At 39.4% G+C, this 20,150-nt stretch overlaps 1 protein-coding gene across 1 annotated transcript in view; it reads right to left on the minus strand.

Annotated features, from left to right (window-relative positions):
* Positions 1-19,636, minus strand: part of stox1 (storkhead box 1) — a 59,036-nt gene extending 39,400 nt beyond the window's left edge. The window contains exon 1 of the mRNA XM_088350836.1: positions 19,564-19,636. The gene's annotated coding sequence lies outside the window, so the exon portion shown is untranslated. The remainder of the gene's footprint in view (positions 1-19,563) is intronic.
* Positions 19,637-20,150: the final 514 nt, after the last annotated feature.

The raw sequence follows: 20,150 nt of genomic DNA on the forward strand, positions 1-20,150 counted from the left end.
AACGAAGCAAAGCACATTCAAAATCTCACTTCGGTTACAAGATTTTGTTTTACAAAGACCAATCATAAACACATTTAATGAAGCTTAATTTTTGTACTCAAATACCATTAAATGCCACTGTATTGTGTAGTGCCACCACAAACGAGTGTTACAAACAACAAGGAAGAATACAAACTATGGAGACTCAAAGTGACCAAACCGCAACATTTTTCTTGTCAATTATTTTCCCAGTCTTTCACCGGGTTTTTGTTTTTTGGGGGTACCCATAGCAGCGTAATGGTAGACTAATATGTTATCTCCCTTTAGGTGGGAATAATGTTATGTAAAATGAATGCAGATTTTTCGACCCATGAGTATTTTCAAACAGATGCACGTTTATAAGATAGTTCATGTATAATTGCGTATTATTTAAATCTGTGTTGTATTTATTAATTAATAAAGGGTTTTCTCACCACTAGGAGGCGCTAACTAATACACACTGACCTTTAAAAAGGTTTTACATTTCGTCGGGTGGACCCAACTGCAGGGAACTTGGATCATAGCCTGGGGTGCTTTAAAAATATGGTATTCAATAGCAATATGATAAAAGTTCATTTTGATGAAGATGTTTAAGATTTCACTATAAAAACAAATACATTAAATCGAACAGAATTTAAAAAATGCACATAGTTTTGCTCATTTTACTACATTCCTATTTTATGTAAAAATAAAAAAGTAACAACCTGTAAAAACATTCATGGGTCCACTGGCAGTACGAGTTTTGTTATTTTGATATGAAAAATAACAAGATGAAAATTAAGCGACACTTGAAAAACAGGTAAAAATATAGTAAAATCCAAAAACGAATTTAAAAAGTTAGCCAAAATGAATAACCTGTATGATTTCTTGAGCCACAGTGACCCAAAAAATGGTATTCTGTCAATATATGCAACATGATCATTTAAGCATTTAAACAACAAAAAATTGGTGCTGGTAATTTTGAAATATTTGAAGGAGGGTATGCCTGGAGATTATTTTGATGAAAAAAGTTTTGCCATGTCCCAAAAAGTTTGGGAAACACCGGTCTACAATATTATGTCACGACCAGGACAGAAGTAGGACCCAGATGGGTAACGTTACTCAAAAGTTTATTGAAATATAGAGGAAAGGCATTGCCAGCGATAACGTAGTTAGACGGAAAAACAGGTCGTTAGCCGGGACGGGAGATCAATACGTGGTGGGGGTCATAAAACGGTTCGGAGCAGGAGACAAAGGGGAAATCAGGAACGGACAATTGGAAAACTGGTGACAAAATGAGACCGACAGGAGTCAGAGTCAAAAATGCTTGCCTTGTGAAAACAGGTTCGCTGACGGATTGACCCAGGGCAAGTGAAAGCACTGAGCTTAAATAGGAGGGGGAACCAAAAAGGTAACCAGCTGCAGCTGGCGCCAAACGAGCGGGCACAGGTGAGTGCAATCAGTAATCATGACATATTAGACGGTGGCATACCATCAGGTTTCTGCTATTGTACTCAACTAAAGTACCGCAACCAACCTGACTAATATCGTTCCAAATTAAAATACGAGATTTGGCTTTGGAGCCTTTTTAATGGCAAAACTTTTTATTTGCCGCTTTCAATTGATTTTGCAGACGTATTAATGGTGAACATAATCCAAATGTTCATCCACATGGCACTAGATTAAAAGAGACTCAATGAAAATCGGAACCAAAGGTCCAATTTCGCTTTTGTTCTCTTGCCTCAACTTGTCTCATTACAACTTTTATTACCTCAAAAATGAGAACCACATCTTCCCTTTTACCTCTCCGACGACGATTTCCGCGATGGCCACAGACTCGTATATCACGCGCTGGGAAAGCTTTTTTGGCTCTACTTTTAAGCGGCCCTCGGGCCCCCAAGGAGGCACCGACTTCCATTTAGCCTGTTAGCATTAAAAGGCTGCGTGCAACAGGATATTGAGCTTCCTCTCCACATGAAAAGAAAACAGCTGCCAACGCACCATGGCTGACTTCATCCCTCCAAAACATCGTAGAAAAGGTCAACGCGAATCAATATATTCAATCAATATTCTGATGTAAAAATATTGTTAAAAGGTTAAAAAGTACTCAACCAGGTTCAGTCATCACATTCTGTTGTACAACTCGTGGGGTAAATTTTTTGAGGTTTCCTTAAAAAATTTGAATGTTAAGTATTTTTTCTATTCAGTATGTGTTATCAATAGGCAACCAAGTTCAAAGACCCCTCAATGTTTTAGTTTACTATGCGTATCTGCGTTTGTCTTACTTTTATCAAAGCTGTTCGGGGCAGAACATGTTAGGTAAGTGGAATGGGGTAGAGGTGAGTGCTGGACAGTGACATTATGCCCGTCCCAATAGGTTTTTTTCTATTTTTGTTTGTGTAGCACGAGAATGGTGAAAGTAATAAAAGGCCTTCTTTAGGTCCAGTAAAAAAGCCAACCCAAACCCCAAGGAAAATGAAAAAATAATTCATTCAAGCGTGTGTATGAATTGCATGTATTTGCACGCAAGTCATGAAAAAGCTGACAAAGGCTGCAATGATGACACAAGCCAGGAGATGGCAGCCGTAAGTAAAACATTTCCAAATTCTGTCCAGATCATTTAATCACAAAAACATGGTTTAACTGTTGAGTTAAATCCACCAAAATAAAACATGTTTTAGTTGCTTTTTTTGGTCATTTGGCTCATTTTAGCTATTGTGGTTTTTATTTTACTATATTACTTGTTTTACTTATTATTACTCATTACTTGTCTGTTTCTCATCTTTCTTAACTTCTTGCAATCAGAAGCAGTAAGTATTAAAAAGACAGTGTAATTCTAGCGCCTCCTAGTGGTAAAAAAAAAAACAAAATTAAAAAAAAGCATTATTTAACAATATTCAAAACAAATGTAAAAATACACAGACTATCATATAAATGAGCATTTTTTTAAATGACTAGTTTTTTAAATTAGAGCTGACACAATTATCTGCCATCTTGTTATTATGGTACTACAGCAAAAAAAAAGCTTATGAAAAGCTTGAAAATACATGAAAAAAAATGTGCTTTTTGTTCACTTTGTATTTTTCTTCCTGTTTTTTAGCACTCGTTTTCAGTTGCACTAAACAATGCAGCGACAATTAATGGACATAGTGCACACAGTCTCTTTAAGGAAATAAAAATAAAAAATAAAATATGTTTTAAGTATACTAACAAGAAATACACTTAATAAAAGCAAACATATCTGCCTAAAATGTTACAATTTACAAAAAAAGCAGGACAAGAAACTTTTACTTGATAAGATTGCTTTTTTATTACATAATATATAATTTGGGTGGCAAGGCAGCTGAGTGATTAGCATGTCCGCGGCACAGTTCTGAGGTCATGAGATCGCACCTCCTGTGTGGAGTTTGCATGTTCTCCCCGTGCTTGCATGGGTCTCCTCCGGGCACGCCGGTTTCCTCCCACATTCCAAAAACATGCATGTCAGGTTAATTGGCCGCTCTGAATTGTCCCTAGGTGTGAATGAGCGAGTCAGTTGTCTGTCTCTGTGTGTCTTGCGACAGGCTGGCAACCAGTTCAGGGTGTCCCACTGCCCGAAGATGTGCTCCAGCACCCCCGCGATCCTACTGTGGATAAGGGGTGCAGATAATGGATGGATGAATTAATATTTTATTTGAGAAATATTAACAGTAATTTTTGCATTACTATGCCAAAAACAATGCAAAATTCTGCACGGCCGCTATTGGTGTGTGAGTGTGTGTGTGAACTGGTAAATGTGAAGCACATTGTAAAGCGCTTCGGGAAGTCTTCATTGACTTGAAAAGAGCTATATAAATACAGATCATTTCATTCATTTCATTTCATTCAGCACTTCTGAAACTTAAAAAGCGCATAAACATGATATTTGGAACATGTTTCCAGTAACAATTATATTCATATTAATTGTCTATGACAGTGATGAGCAGTCATGGTTGTGCGTCTCTTGTCGTCATGGAAATTTAAAATAAACTAAAATAATAACAATATATGATAACAAATAAAATAAAAACATATCGAATGTATTTCTCTCATTTAAATTTAAAATTTTGGGAATTTATTTTTCAAAAAGTTTCAAAATTTTCACATTACTGGTTTATTATGAATATTATTAATACATATTACTGTGTAGAGGTAAGATCTTGGGCCCAGGCCTTGAACCTGACCCGAACACGCCCCGAATTTCAGGCCGGGTTCAGACTTAAGATGTCAATCATGAAGTCAGACTGGCCCGGCTTCTCTCACACTGGTTTTTTTTTCCCTTCAGGGAGGATCTGCTCAACATTCACTTACTTTTACTCAAGTAATTATTTAGATAGAGAACATCCTTACCAAACTATCAGTTTAGATCCAAATCACTTAATCCCAAAAAATCTTTGTCCTCTGTTTTAGGGTAAAAGATACGTCGCTTCCTCCACCCGCCTCACTCATGTCAGACTTCATTTCTGCTTCTCGCCAATAGCTTATAAGCTTTATAAAATTTATTGCTGCTCTTCAGCCAAATATTTCACTATTTGCAGCTTGTAATATGCAGAATACGATTTTCTTTTCAGCGCCATTTTGTTCAGTTTCCCTTTTGTTCGATGCACGTCGTCGAAGACTTCGGCGCCAAAACGCTCATTTCTGCGCTGCGCTTGCAGTGCACACTTGATTTGACTCAGCCCCAAGTAAACCCCAATCTGCGTAGTTCAGCCAAATCGCAAAGTTGGCCGCTGATATACGCACGGCTAAAGTAAAGCTTCGGGTTTATTTCGGGCTTAGTTATCAAATCAAGTTAATCTGTCGGGTTTGGGCAGGTTCGAGTTGATATACCCGCGACTCGTGTCGGGTTGGGATGAATTATGAGGCCTGATCTTACCTCTGCAGATGAGGTGTAAGGCACGCATTTTTCTTGCCTTATGACAGAGGGCGATAATGAAACCAATGATTCTGATTTGGCGCACATCTCAGAGCCATACAAAATAATTAGTGATGGCATTAGCTCAGGAGGTAGAGCGCTCGTCTGGGGATCAAGAGATCGCAGGTTCAATTCCCGGCTTCTCCGTGTTAAATGTCGAAGTGTCCTTGGGCAAGACACTGAATCTCTAATAAGCAGGTTGGCGACTTGCATGGCATGCATGTGTGAGTGTATGTGAATGGGTAAGTGTGAAGCACATTGTAAAGCGCTTTGGGAAGTCTTCATTGACTTGAAAAGCACTATATAAATGCAGGTCATTTCATTTCATTAACCAGCTAACAGAAAATCAAGCCATCCAGTAATGTAACTTTTTTTTCGTACTGAAGGATTACCTATCTATTGGCCCCTTTTTTCCAAAAGGAACAGCCTGTAGACTTTATGTATAAAATAAGATAATAAAACGTTTTTTTTTCCTATGCTACAGTTTATACGTTGCTTTTCTTGCACTGCCAAGAAAATTATGATTAAAATGTAGTTTCAATTATTTGTAAAATCCAACTGTGACTAGCAAAAAACGAGACTCACTGCACGACATTGGTCTACGAATGTTTCAAAAATACAATACATGGAAAAAAAAGTTATAAAATGATAAAAATGATCTATTGTTAGGTAAATTGTTTTGGACACTTTTGTCTGGGATCAAATCCTGCAGGGTAATTTTTCACAAACGTGACCTCAGAGGTTAGCCTGTAGTTATTATTCTTTGATTTGGTTATTTATTCTTGCATAAGTTGATTTATTTCTTGGTTAAACCTACAATAAACCATCCCTGACTCCCACAATTGCCGATTTCCTGAACGGTAAAGGGAGTTGTTTTTGTAAAAACGGCCAACAATCAAAAGTCAATCAGATACGTTGTAGAAAAACATGCAGCGTCAATGCTGCAATATCCAGTCTGACGGGATTTGTATCAGGGGGACGTTGGCCAAACTATTCCATTGTGCGATATTAAGACCAGATGAAAATATGACGATCTTTGCCTGGCAAATGTGAGGTGCCTTTCATCCGCAATGTTTAGTCTGCTAGCCGAGGTGATTATCAAAAAGCAAAGGTTGAGCCCAAAGTTAGCATAATGACGACAAATCCTGCAGCCGGCCATTTCCATACGCTAAGTAGTCTCAGGTGCTCGCGTGGGGCGACGGCCTTGATGTGATCGAGGCGTATATTTTGGAATGCGATCATCATGTCACCGACATCTGGTTCTGCAAAAAGAACTTGGCTGTCGGGATTCAGGCAAAACACCCCAGAGGGCTTCCTCTTTACCACCGTGCCAGAAACGAACTTGACCGCAATCGTCAAACAACGCACGCCTCGCACACTCTGACCATCTGCATATTTATTGCAGTTCGTTGACCTGCCAATATGGTAATAGTAACGTTATCTTGATTTGTAATTGTAATCTTTTCTCAAAACACAAATCAAAATTAGCTGTTCTATTTTGTTACGTATGGGGGACCAATATATATATATATATATATATATATATATATATATATATATATATATATATATACACCATATAAATAAATGAATACATAAACAAATCCCCGTAATAATTAAATATATCTAATAAATACAACTTATTGATTTCTTCGTGCAATTTGTCATTTGTTTCGTCATTCTTTTATTTCTGTAATATTTTTTTTCGTGTATTTTGTCACAAACATGATAACATGAGTGTCGATATCACTGCTAGTATAGCCAATTAAGTTTCCCATTCGGCAAAGTCAGGGGCTTCTGGAAGGCCCTGGGAAACGTCAGCTCGGGGCTTGAGGACGAGCTGTACAAGCAAATATATTGTTGTGTAGATTTTTCTAGGGTTTTTGTCAACCTTCAATGGCTGAAGGAAGAGAAAATTTAGTCACAGGTTTACTGTCAGAGCCGTTTTCAAGACGGACTTTAAGAAAAGCTGTAGGTATTTAGAAAGGTCAACAATTCCGAAGAGCTGTGCGGCCTGTAATAAGGACTGTGCGAAAGGCTGGGTGGTGGGGCACTCAAAGGGCCCCGTGCAGACGCTCGAACCATAAAGCATATCTATTGCAAGTGAAACAAGGCTCTACTCTTTATCTTTAAAATAATCTACATCTTTTATATTCCTGTGTCTGCAGAGGTTAATTTGACCAACAATTTTCCATCTTTGACGGATATTTTTACGAGTTGACGCGTAAATGTGAAGGTTTTCCGACCATTGATAGATCAGTGATGAACGATCAGCTATTAATGTCTTGCTTCCCACATCCTTATAGAAAGTCAGTTGATCAGCGATTAACCAATGGGTGAAAAGCTCTGCCAGTTGGACCCTCCACCCACCAAAACAAAGACAGTAAGAAATAGATGACAAAATGTATAAACAATTAAACACAAGGAATAAGAAACAGATGACTGCAAACAGCTATTAAACAAACAGCGTTATTAACCCAAGAGTCGAATCACTTTAAGGGAAGGCGTAAGTTATAAGTGTGGTTTGCTTAATTTACAATTGAACCATGCTCATTTTGTAGGCTGGCAACACGCTTGTAAGAGACCAAGAAGCATGGGTTTTAAATAAATAAATAAAAAAGAAAGAAAAATAATTCTCTTATGGGGGTTGCAGTAGAGTTAGCAGGTGGTGACTGAAGGTTCACACCCACTTCTTCATGCGTTGCGTACAAAGACACACTGAAAGGGCCTGTAGACATGAAGCATGTCACAATCAGGTGCGAGATGTCTGCAGGCAGCACTTGGGGCCCTCAAATGTCAACTTGACACCAAGTCAAGCTCCACTGTTGTTCTGAATGCTAAATTGTTCTGTCTTGTGTTGCCACAACAAGTTTCCCCGGCGGGGTAGACAAGCGCTATGTAAATAAGGTGACCGAGGTCTTAACTGTATAATAAAACAACAGACAAGGGACTCATTGGTGCTGAAGACCACTCCCTACGCCCAGAAAGGACCAGACGACTTTTGCAATAAGTTATCGCATGCATTCTTCTTTTGCACTTAACAGTCATCTTCAATGGCTGAAAATAGTGTCCTACAGTACTTTCAAAACTAGGGTCATCTTCTATGCTGAAAACTAGCTTTGTCTTCTTCTATGCTCCAAACTAGCATTGTCTTCTTCTACATTCAAAACGAGGATCATCCTCTATGAATCTATGAAAGCTAACATTGTTTCTGGTGTGCTGAAAACTAGTGTCATCTTCTACGCTGAAAACTAGCATTGTCTTCATGTATGCTAAAAAAACAATGTCATCTTCTATGCTTATATTTTGAGTTCTTTTTTTTGCTAAAAACTAGCATTGTATTTTCTTCTTCTGAAAGCTAATGTCATTTTCTATGCTGAAAAATACTTTTGTCTCCTACGCTGAAAACTAGCATTGTATTTTTTTGTGTTGAAACCTAGCGTCATTTTTGATGCTAAAATCGAGCATACTTTTCCTCACAAGAAGCTGGTGTCATGTCCTATGCAGTCTGTTTCTGCTCGGAAAGCTATGAATGCGGATAGAAATAGCGTAATATCCTGTGCTGCAAGGTAGTCTTTTGAAATAAAGTCACAAATAAATGCATTGATCAACTGTATTTCAGGGTTTATTCTGCGGACAGAAAAGGTACTCCAAAAAAAAACATAGTGGGCGCAAAATAAAGATTACTGGAAGACTTTTTATTAACTCAATCAATGCCTCTAATTGGAGTCCTGTCACCCAATTTGATGATTTTGTTAAGGCCTAGTGAAAAGGATGTTCTCCAGCAATACAAACATTCACCCACCAATTAAAATATCTAACCCTCTTCTTTGATCAGAAAAGAGTATAGTCGTACAAAACATTAGGCACCCTTAATAATAGTTTAGATTTTTATTTATAAACTATCGGTTTTTCAGATCAGCAATTTCAGTACAAAATTATATCCTATAGCAGACAAACACAGTCATAATTCTCATCTCATCTCATTAGCTGCACCGCTTATCCTCAGTAGGGTCGCGGACACTCATAATTGATTATATTTAATTTATTGGTCCCCTTAGGGCACATGTGTCAAACAGGGGGCCCGCGGGCCGAATCAGGCCCACCAAGGGTTTTAGTCCGGCCTGCAAGACGACACTGAGAGAAGCGCAGGAGAAAAATGAGCTGCAGTGTTACATATATCCACTTGATGTCAGCCAAGCCAGGCACCCCTCGCAAAACAACTGTATTACGCTTTCTTTCTTTATCTCTCTTTCTCTCTCTCTCTCTTTATTTATCTATTTTTCTCTCTTGCTCTTTCTCTTTTCTCTCTTTTTCTTTCTCTCTCTCATTTTTTCTATAACTCTAACCCTTTCTCTTTCCTTCTCAACCCCCCCTCTCTTTTGCTCCCTTTTTCTATTCCTTTTTTCTCACCCTTTCTTTTTCTCTCCTTTTTTCTATTTTGTCTCTTTTATCTTTTGCTCTTTCCTTCTTTTTTTTGCTTTTCCCTTCTCTTTCTCACTCCCTTTCTATATCCCTTTTTCTAATGCTCACCCTTTTCCTTTCACTTTTTCTTTGTCTCTCTTTCTCTCTCTAACTCTTTCTTTCTTTCCAGTTTTCTCTCTTTCTAACCCTATCCCTCTTTTTCTCTCCCATTTTACAATTGCTTTTTTTATTTATCACCCTCTTTCTCTCTCCACCTTTTTCTTTTTCTCTCTCTCTTTCACTCTTTCTTTCATTTTTCTCACTTTTTATCTCTCTTTCTCACTCCCTTTCTATGTCTCTCTTTCTCGTACTCACTCTTTTCCTCTCTCTTTCTTTCGCTGTCTTTTTTATTCTCTCATTTTTCTGATCTTTCTCTCTCATTGTATTTCTTTCTTTATTTCTTCCTCTTTCTTTTTCCATCTTTCTTTCTCTCTCCTTTTTTCTTCTCTTTATCTCTTGGTTGTACTATCTTTTGTACTCTCTCTATTTCCCTCACTCTTTCTCTTTTTCCGTCTCTCTTACCTTCTCTCTCTTACTACGGCTCTGTCGTGTTCTCTCTCTCTTTATCTCTCTCTTTCCTGCTCTCTTGTTTTACCTCTCTCCTTATTTCTCTCTTTCAGTTGAACCTACGAGTCCGGCCCAGGTGAGTTGTTTCTTTTTCTAGCATGTGGCCCCCTGCTCAAATGAGTTGGACACCCCTGCCTTAGGGAAATTCACTTCTACCCAATATACCGCGGGATTACATTTGAGAAGGAAAAGTTTATAGGATTTACGGAAATTGTACAAATAACACACAAAAGAAGGCAGGTGCATAAATGTGGGCATCCCAAAAGAAACATTACATAATCTTTCCTTTCTAAAATTGCATTTCAGTTTTGCCAAAAGAACAAAAAACAGTTCAGATCATTTACAATCGGCTACCGACAGTCTGGTTTGTAGCCTGCAACATGTCATCCAAAACTAAATTAGGGATCCAGGCGTCTAAACGGAAACAGAATCGTCACACTGCTTTGAAGAGTTTTCGGGGGTATGCGACTTCTAAAGAGAGAAAAAAGCCCCGCATATGTGCTTCGTTAGTGGAGCACGCTTTAGACAGGAAGACCCCCGAAAAAAGCATGGCCTGGAATGAATAAATGCAAATATACACAGACGAAGCAAGGAAGGAGTTTAAATTCTATCAAAACGGCTACACAAAGCAACAAAAACGGGAAACGTCTTGCAACTACTTCCTAGTGGAACTCGGGCTGCACAGAGTGAGGAAGTGGCGGAGACAAAAATCACAGGAAAGGAGACAATGCCTGACGAGGAAGGAATTTTTCAACTTTTATCAAAAATAATCCAGAGTTTAAAGGGACACTGCTAAAAAACGTCTCCATCCCTTTAAAAAAACAAAACAATATTGATGCAAATAGTAAGCAATAATTTATGAACTATCATATAAACATGCTTTTTGGAAAATACTCGTAGGACGAGAAATAAGCAATGGTTCTAGATAACTAGAGGCTCACCTAGAGGGAACTGACATGATTGCCCGCCTTCTTGCTGCTATTGGTGCCCAAAAAACACACAATGGCTAGGGAGAAAATGAGAAGTCAAAATGCTTTGTTTTGGTCACTTTGAGTAGGTTGTATTCTACCTTATGCTTTTTAAAACTTGTTTTCAGTTGCACTACACCATACAGTGACATCTAGTGGTCACTGTTCCTTTAAGATTTTACTAATATGTATTTTCTTTGCAAAAGGTATATTTATTTTGTTAACCCTAACAGTAGATGGCGATTATGCCCTGCTTGATCACTTCTACCTATTCAGTCAATCGGCGCATTTGAGAGGGACCACATCTCATTTCATTGTGATTTTATTGGTTTTATTTCATTTTTCTGCCCGTAATAATGGGTTCTAAGAAAGTTGTGTTAAGTAAGGAAAAGTGAAAACAGCGACAACAACGATCGAGTCAAAGTATATGACAACAAAATACGAAAATGGTGTACGAGTGCTACTGAAGCGCTGCGAGAAGGTTCAGTAAATGGTTTGAATGTATTACAATCTTTTGTTTTTAACAGGATATTAATCTTTATTTACTATAGAATTAAAACAATTATTAATATATAGGTATACACTTTATTAATACTGTATTTGGAATTCTTTAATTATGTGTCTTTTTTAGAGCAGTTTTAGGGGGACACTTACATGCGATGTAGGCTTAAGTGCGAGTATAAGGAAGTCGTTTTCATTTTGCTAGTTATTTTGTTTTTGGGGAAAAGGGGTAAAAATAAAAATATCTGCTTTAAATTGCTCAATCCTTTCATTGGATACATTTTTTATTGATTTGGGTCGCAGTTCGTTAGGGTTGAACGGTGGGTCCTGAACTCAAAACAGTTGGGAATCCGTTACTTTAAGGACACATATCCAGTGCTTTTAGGCCTTCCCCAGGAAATATGACACTTCAGTTCCGTGTGCAGCGGTGTACAATTGCATACATTCGTCAAAGTAAGGAAGCATCTCATCATTCATTTGATGATCCTGAAGGGGGCGGCGGCTATCTTGTTGCGAGAAACACCCCGTAGGCAACCCTGTCATAACAAGGGTATGACTTTCTCACAGTGAAAGCCAGTATTCCCTGAGAGGTGGGGTGGAAAGGGTTGGAGGGCGGGTACGGGGGATTGCTTCCTTGACAACACCGGTTTGCAGGTCCATTCCACAGGAAACCGCAATGAGGTCCTTGCGACGAACAGGGGCTCCCTTCTCTCTCGGCACACTCGGCCATGCGGGACCAGCAAAAAGCCCTCTTATGTATCAATTACCTAAAATACCAAACAGGTCCGAAGAGGGTGGTTGGCTTGTTTGTTTGATTGTGGTGACCGAGGCATTTCTGGCAAACCTCCACTGGAGAGTTTAGAGTCTAGAAGAAGAACCACAGACCTAAGAAGACGTTTTTGTCATCATGCGTCGAACAGTTCTTGGTGGTCTTTTCTTGGGTGCTCTGTCCTTTCTCTGCTGCACAGAGCATTGCAGTGCTCAAATTGCAAACGTAGGAAGCGTGACAGATACATTACAGATAAGCCATGGAACCTCTTAGAGATGCTTTATTTAAATTCAATGACTGCCTAAGACAAGTGAACAACTCGGTCAAGTCAAGTCACATTATATGCATAGCACTTAATCAAAAGATGTCTCAAAGGACTGCACAGGAGTACAATTACAACATCGCATGATCTTAAACCAACATGCGGCCGAGGAAAAACTTAAAACCTAGGCACAGGGAAAAAAGAAACCTTGAGAAGGTGCCTTACAAGTGGTAATCCCGCCTTCCAGGATGACCAGGATCCAATGGGTTCAGCATTGGGTACACAAAACATAGTGAACATCAATAAAAGATAACAATAGGTAATATGTTAAGATTTGTCCAGAAAGTGCATGACAGCAACGACACAGCTTCCCATCTCATTTTAATGACTTCATGGATTATTGACCTAATGGATTTTAAAGGACACACAAATTGTGCTCAAAGATTACTTATACATGAAATCCAACACATTTACAAAAAAAGTTAATTTCGTGAATGTCATTGATGTGCAGTTGGGTTTGTGTCTGGTGAGGCACAGTAAGAATTACAAATAAATGACGCTACTGTATATCTCATTTATCATTTTAATGGCAGAACAAGAATGCAATATATAAACTGTACCATAGAAAAAAAGTTGTATTTTCTTACCTTTACTTATAAATGTCTATGTGTTGACTCTTTTGAATAAAATAATCCACTGAGAAAAAAAGTCTTTGCAACGAAAAAAGAAATAGTGGATGACTATCTTTTGGATTTCTAAATACTATTATATTGTTTTGGGTTGAGGTGTGCACCAAATCAAACTTGTTGGTCTCACTATCGCCCTCTGCTTGAGGCAAGAGAACTGCATGCCTCACTATGCATCTACAGCCCCCTCTCCCCCACAGTAATAAGCTTCATACAAATACAATACAAACAATATTCATAATGTGAAAATTCTGTGATTTTTAAAAAATTGAGAGGTTAAGTGAGGAGAAATAAATAATATGAAAAAGCATAACAATTTAATATTTTTTTTAACTTTATTTTTCATAGCCTCACCTGTCTCCCCTGACTGCCTGCTTTACAGAAAGGAATGAAGGACAAGTGTCAAGTCGACTTTTTCATCTCATCTCATTAGCTGCACCGCTTATCCTCAGTAGGGTCGCGGGGGTGCTGGAGCCCATCCCAGCAATCATCGGGCAGTGGGCAGGGGACACCCTGAACTGGTTGCCAGCCAATCGCAGGGCACACAGGGACAGACAACTCGCTCGCTGATTCACACCTAGGGACAATTTGCACCGGCCAATCCACCTGAAATGCATGTCTTTGGAATGTGGGAGGAAACCGGAGTGCCCGGAGGAAACCCACGCAAGCACGGGGAGAACATACAAACTCCGCACAGTAAGTCTGGTAGCTGGATTTGAACCCAAACAGGAGGTTCCCAAGACCTTAGAACTGTGCCACACACGCGCTAACCACTGCGCCTCCGTGCTGCCCGGACTTTTTCATATTCATTCGAATTTCCCCTTTTAAAAACACATTTGTAAATTTTTTATACCTACTTTTGTATGCATGCTTTTTTATTACTTTGTCCATAAAACAGACAGACATTTGTTTATAGAAGCACAGTCTATGATACATTTCAATATTTTGCATTTCTACCCAAAAATGTCTTCCTGATAACATGATTGTCAAAGATATTTTGTCAAATTGCTACTGGATTCCTCCCAGTACTAAATAACCTTCAGAAATTCTTTATGACAAGCTCAAGGACCTGAATCTTGGACTGTCTCAGAACATTTTTATTATTTATTATTTATATAGAGAAATTGTTGATTATGCTACTATCTGGCACAAAAGAAGGCGACATATTTTAACATTATAGTTCTTTATTATTTCACTTAACAATTTTGGGATTTACTTTATTAAAATCCCACGTTATATAATTAATATTATTAATACATTTAGTATGTAATACTGTGCTGAGCATCTGGAGAGTGAGGCATGGAATTCTCTTGCCTCATGGCAGAAGGTAACAGTGAGATAAGATATTCTGATTCGGTGAACACCTCAGTCCCAAACAATAGAAATGGTGATAGAATTAGCAAGCTAACAGCAAGTCAAGCCATCTAGTATTTTTTTTCTCGTTGCATAGATTTTTTTTTTCAGAATGGAGGTTTACCTAACTCTTGATTCTAAGTGAATACACTTCATTTAGAGGTACAGTACATATATTGTTTTCCTCCTCAAATTAAACAATAAAAAATATATTGCTAAATCTGACTGTGCCTCAACAGACACAAACTTCCCCGCACGTCGCTGTTGTAAAGGCCCTGTTCTCGTGCTCCCTTAAATCAGACATTTTCCATATACACGATTCAGCCTCAGTTTAATTTGGCATTTGTATCCCATGCTGTCCTAATGGTGAGCTGGCCGAAAAGGACAATGTTTTGGCCTACTTTACATAGACTCCTGACGCAGAGTTGAAAAGGCGTCATGGCCTGCTGTTTGTAAGGGACAAAGCCGTGGCTTTTGTCATGCTAACTTTGAGTTTGACCTTTTAAATTGCAAGCCAGGACCGAGGGCAGTGGTGGTTTGGCTGCTCAAGAGGTTTTCTCTTTAAACAAAAACTAGCGTAATAAACTTATCTGGTACCTTGTTCTCTACACAACATTGAAACCCTTAAATTTCAGTGATTAACAAATTGCTGGGTTGTGAAAATTGAGATAAAGGCCATAAGCAGAGAACGGAAAATTGCTAACCTTACCAGGAGGGCATGTGAAGATTACATACATTATGTTTTTAGATTGTTTGATGCATCTGTCAATTAAAACTTAATATTTTCAAAACAATTAACACAGAGGCCAAAATAGTGCCAATGGTGGTCAAAATGCAAACTGTGCTAAAATATTTAACATACGCAACAAAAGAACATTTTGCCATTAAACAGTAGAAATTGTACACAAGTGTATGAGCTCTTCCAGTCAACCATTACACAGAGGACAACAAAAAACAGAGCTCAGGTGAATCGGGGCTATTACTTGTCATTGGAGCCCAACAGGTTATGTAGCTTGTCAAATTTGCCTTCTTGCAAATAAATGGATCCAAAATCAAAATGCTTGGGTGCACATTTTAGAGGTTCCATTGATTATTTTTCCAAATAGCGGCTGAAACTAAAATAACGAATATCACAAAAATACCACGCAAATTCAAATTAAATTTAATGGTGTTGAGTATAAAAATCTATTGACCATTTTCGTGTGCCGTCACGCGCATACCCAGAAGTAGACAGTCGGCCAAACTGGTTGGGTACCGCAGACTTGGTTTGAGGTTATTACAAGTCAAAACTAATTTTGTTGGATGTTCAAATGAAAGAGGAACGTGTAAGGTGTTATTTTTTTGTGTGACTTTGCTGTTTATTTATAAGTAATTATTGAATATCAACCAATATGGCGCTGTGCACGGATGGAGCGGCTCAAGTGTGTCTTTGGACTGTATCCACGCATAGATCGGTGTTACACCACTACAGCCAACAGGAGCTTAAAGACACAGGTGAGCAACATTGATATAACATCACTGATGAATTGTTGAGACCACCGGGTGGTCTGTGGATTGTTATCGGGCCTTAAAATGGCGGATGCATCGTTGGGAGGGGAAGCAAAAGCAACTGCTGCTGCTAACTCTCAAAACTACAAGCAGGATTGAGCCTCAACAACACCAGATCCATTTTCCATAAAGATAATATCATTCATTCACACTGTTACCTGCTGAGTGGAAGCCAAAGCAAGAACTTTACTTGCGATGCGCCCTTCAGTGATAGTGGATATGCACCATAAACCCTAGTCAAAAATATTGTGCTGTTTTTAGGATGAAATGAGCTCCAAAGAAAGTCCCAAATATCCCTGAAAGCTTGATTTACAACAGTGCACCCTTATCTGCTAGGTGATAGGCTCTGAATTAACGCAATGGAAACCCTGTGGATGTCCCAGGTATGCTAGAAGGCCTCACCGATGATAGTGCACCGTTTGCTGGCTAAAACGAGTCCCAATGATCCTATTGTTTGGACCCTAGCCCCTACACCACATGCTTTTTCTTAAGTGAAAGGGTCTTGTTTGTACATCAGAGAACATTTTCTGTCGTCAATTAGCCCTGAACGTTCAACGACAGCCAAACTAGAGATTTGATTGCCATGTCTTGAATGTCAATCACAATAATATTGAGGTAAACATACCGATTTACACCCAACCAATATGGCCGCTTCTACTTGGGTTACCTACATTTTTTCCCGGGATTAGGAATGGTTAATTACTGTAGAGAATGAGAATAAGCCACTATTGATACTCAGTCCCTTCTGTCTTGACCACAGGGACGCAGATCCTCATTCACATGACATTCAACATCCTCTCTTCCAAAGAATCAATAGAAAATTTCTTCTTACATGACTTATCCAACTTTGACATTCTTCTGCACCTATTCCTTAGACAGGACCAGTCATTGCATTCAGCAAAGGCATCTGCACATAGGGGCTGCGTTCAGAAACCTACCTTAAGCACTAAAGAACTTCTCTATGGAAATGGAAATGGAGAATATCCTAAAAGGAACTACATCATCTTTTGAGGGTGTCCTGCAAAACATCCATTGATAAGGTGATAGCGGTGAAAGCCCACATTGTCCCAGATAACGACAAAGAGTGGCATGCCAGGCTTCTCTCCTCAGGTGGGATCAGCCTGTCATGAAGCGCATTCAGGAATTTTATGAAGCGCTCAATGTCGTAAGGCACAATAGTGGGGATATGGCACAGGACCCCATCATTGGAGATGGGAGTACACGTTGCGTGTCAAATAGGTGCTTCAGTGATTTCATACTAATGTAGGTAGTTTCTAAAAGTTAACAACAAATGGTTTGTTTGGTTACCAGAGCTCAAACAATGGAGTTTGGACTGTTTAAATGACACCCGTGTGTACTGTTCTTCAAAAGGATGGGCAAACATTGTCAATCCATTGACAAAGAGTTAACACAGGGATGTCAAACTCAGTTTGGCTTTGGGGCAGGATTGAGACTTTCTGTTCTCAGGCGGGCCGGATCAGTAAAGAATGGTTACTCCAAATGTTTTGCTTTGTTTTTCAGTATTATGCTTTATCATACAGCCTACGTTAATAACCATCCATCCATCCCTTATCTTCACCGCTTATCCTCAGTTGGGTCGCGGGGGAGCTGGAGCCCATCCCAGCTATCTTCGGGCAGTAGGCAGGGGACATCCTGAATTGGTTGCCAGCCAGTCGCATAGACTGACAACTCACTCGCTCATTCACACCTAGAGGGACAATTTGGACCATCCAATTAACCTAACATGCATATTTTGGGAATGTGGGAGGGAACCGGAGTGCCCAGAGGAAACCCACGCAAGCATGGGGAGAACATGCAAACCCCGCACAGGAGGTTTGATCTCATGACTTAAGAACTGTGCCGCACACGCGCTAACCACTGAGCCGCCATGCTACATGCCCTACATTAGTTACCTACCCTACATATAATAATCACGGATGACAAGGCATTCTTTCTAAACACAACACTTTTACATACCTGCGAACACTACCGTTTTACACATTAAACTACCGCTTTTTCCAATTTTAACCAAAAATTCTTGACTCGAGATTAGTATTTTCTTCTACCGCTGCATTATTTTGAAGCAAGAATAAGTATTTTGCGTCCAACGATCGCATTAGATTTCCATTTTGGTAAAGGTTTGCCACTAATTGTCACGAGGCGTGGTGGGGTTGAAGGAAAGGGGGTGACCGGACCAGAACGGATGCAGGAGGCAGGAAGGGAGAACTCAAATGCGTTGACGATCCATAGGTTTTATTTAACAAAATAAAAGTTGTCCATAACTCTGGGACATGACAAAACAAACAAGTTTCTTCCAACTCAACTAAACGAGACAAGGCATAACAGAACGGACAATGTTTAAAACTAAAACAGGGCAAGGCATAACAGACCGGGGAATATGTACAATGAGCCAGCCCCCGCAAAGCCCAGAATCCAGCCTTAAATAGCAGACACAATTAGTTGAACTGCTTCAGCTGTTGCCCAGAGGGCGGGGCAGACTGGTCACCAAGGCGACCATGACACTAATGGATTTAAACAAGCACACATGTTTTTCTTTTAACGTCCTGGAGATGGATTGTAACTCATGCGTAGAAATAAAGCGTGCAATGAAATCTACCGCTTTTTAATGTCAAAAGGTTGGCATGTATGCATTTATTCACAAACAATGTGGAGAAAAGATATTCATGTTTGGCATTGAATGTGTTAACTGCTTCACTTTAACAGTTGATTGAATGCAGTTTCACACCAGGACAAAATCTCATCGCTATAAAAACACTGCCTTCTAGTGACCAGAAAAAGCATTTAGTTTGCATTTATTTAAAAAAACAACAACATTAATCTTGGTAGAAATGACATAGAGACACACATCGATTTTGACAAACTCAAAAATGTATTGGGTTTTCAAAGGGAGGAACTAACCGAAAGTTGCACGTAAGATACATTAAATGTCGTTAAAGCTTCAGTTCAACAGCATTGACGATCTCTATCCACACCCCAGCAGCCCCTCGTTCCACATTTCAACTTGAACACAATTTTCTGCGATCAGTTTTGAAAACCATGATTATTGAATCAGCTAATCTGACTACATTTCTAGTCCGTTATGTATACGCACTGCCGTGAGTCAAACCGGGAAGTAGCTAGCCAATCATATCGCAGGGTGAACTTACACGGATCTCAAACATTAGCTTGTACATTTGGAGCGCTTCTTAACTAATTAGCACAAATGTAGTATCCATATCAAACTCGGCAGGGGGGCACAATCTATCGCCTTGAGGGCCACAAAGGGCCCGCGGGCTGCAAGTTTGAGACCACTGAGTTAAAGTATAATTCACATGTAATTGTATATTGTATTTTAACTAGCAGTTGCAGTGCTTTTCTCTTTTTTACTAACTGCTCATCAGGAAAGTGTGCTTCTGCACTGAAACGAGCAAAGTCAAACCGGGAGAGCACCGACCTTTTGATATAAGCTGGGGCCCCACAAAGGGCTTCTGTTGCAGCCTGGGGAGTGGGCTTACCTGAGCCAGCGTTTCGATTTCACCCGTCACTTGCGTCCGCATACGTCGGCAAGTGCAAAATGCTGTGTGTGTTCATCGGGAGGGGCACAAATAAGGTGTGTTTGTCAACGAATCCGCAGGACAAAAGCGGTCACATAAGCAAAGTGGCCGCTGACAGATCCTCATTGTTACGAGCGACAGGCACTGAACAGAAATGCTTCCTGTGACATTTTTGAGGGGAGTGGGAGAGGAAAAATTTAGTTTGCTCATATGTTTAGACAAGGGAGTCGTTTTGGCCTGGATGGAGAGGGCTTGTCCCCACCAATAATCAGCAATCATTGTTTTGTCCCCTCCAAAATTAAGTGATCATCTAAAAAAGTGTGTCTTCGTGGCAAAATGAAGCTTCATAAAGCACTGAAGCCCTGCAGGGAACTGCTTCACACAGACGTAGGAGCTTCAAGATGAATCCTTTTCTTGATGATGCCATCACATGGACAGAAACATGCTTGGGGCATGCAAGTCAAGTCATGATTATTTGTATAGCCCTCAATCACAAAGACTCTCAAAGGGCTGCACTGAGCACAGATTATTGCAAACCACAGACTATT

Source organism: Urocampus carinirostris, chromosome 13 (genome assembly GCF_059441175.1).
Source record: "Urocampus carinirostris isolate Australia breed hairy pipefish chromosome 13, RoL_Ucar_1.0, whole genome shotgun sequence".
NCBI lineage: Eukaryota > Metazoa > Chordata > Actinopteri > Syngnathiformes > Syngnathidae > Urocampus > Urocampus carinirostris.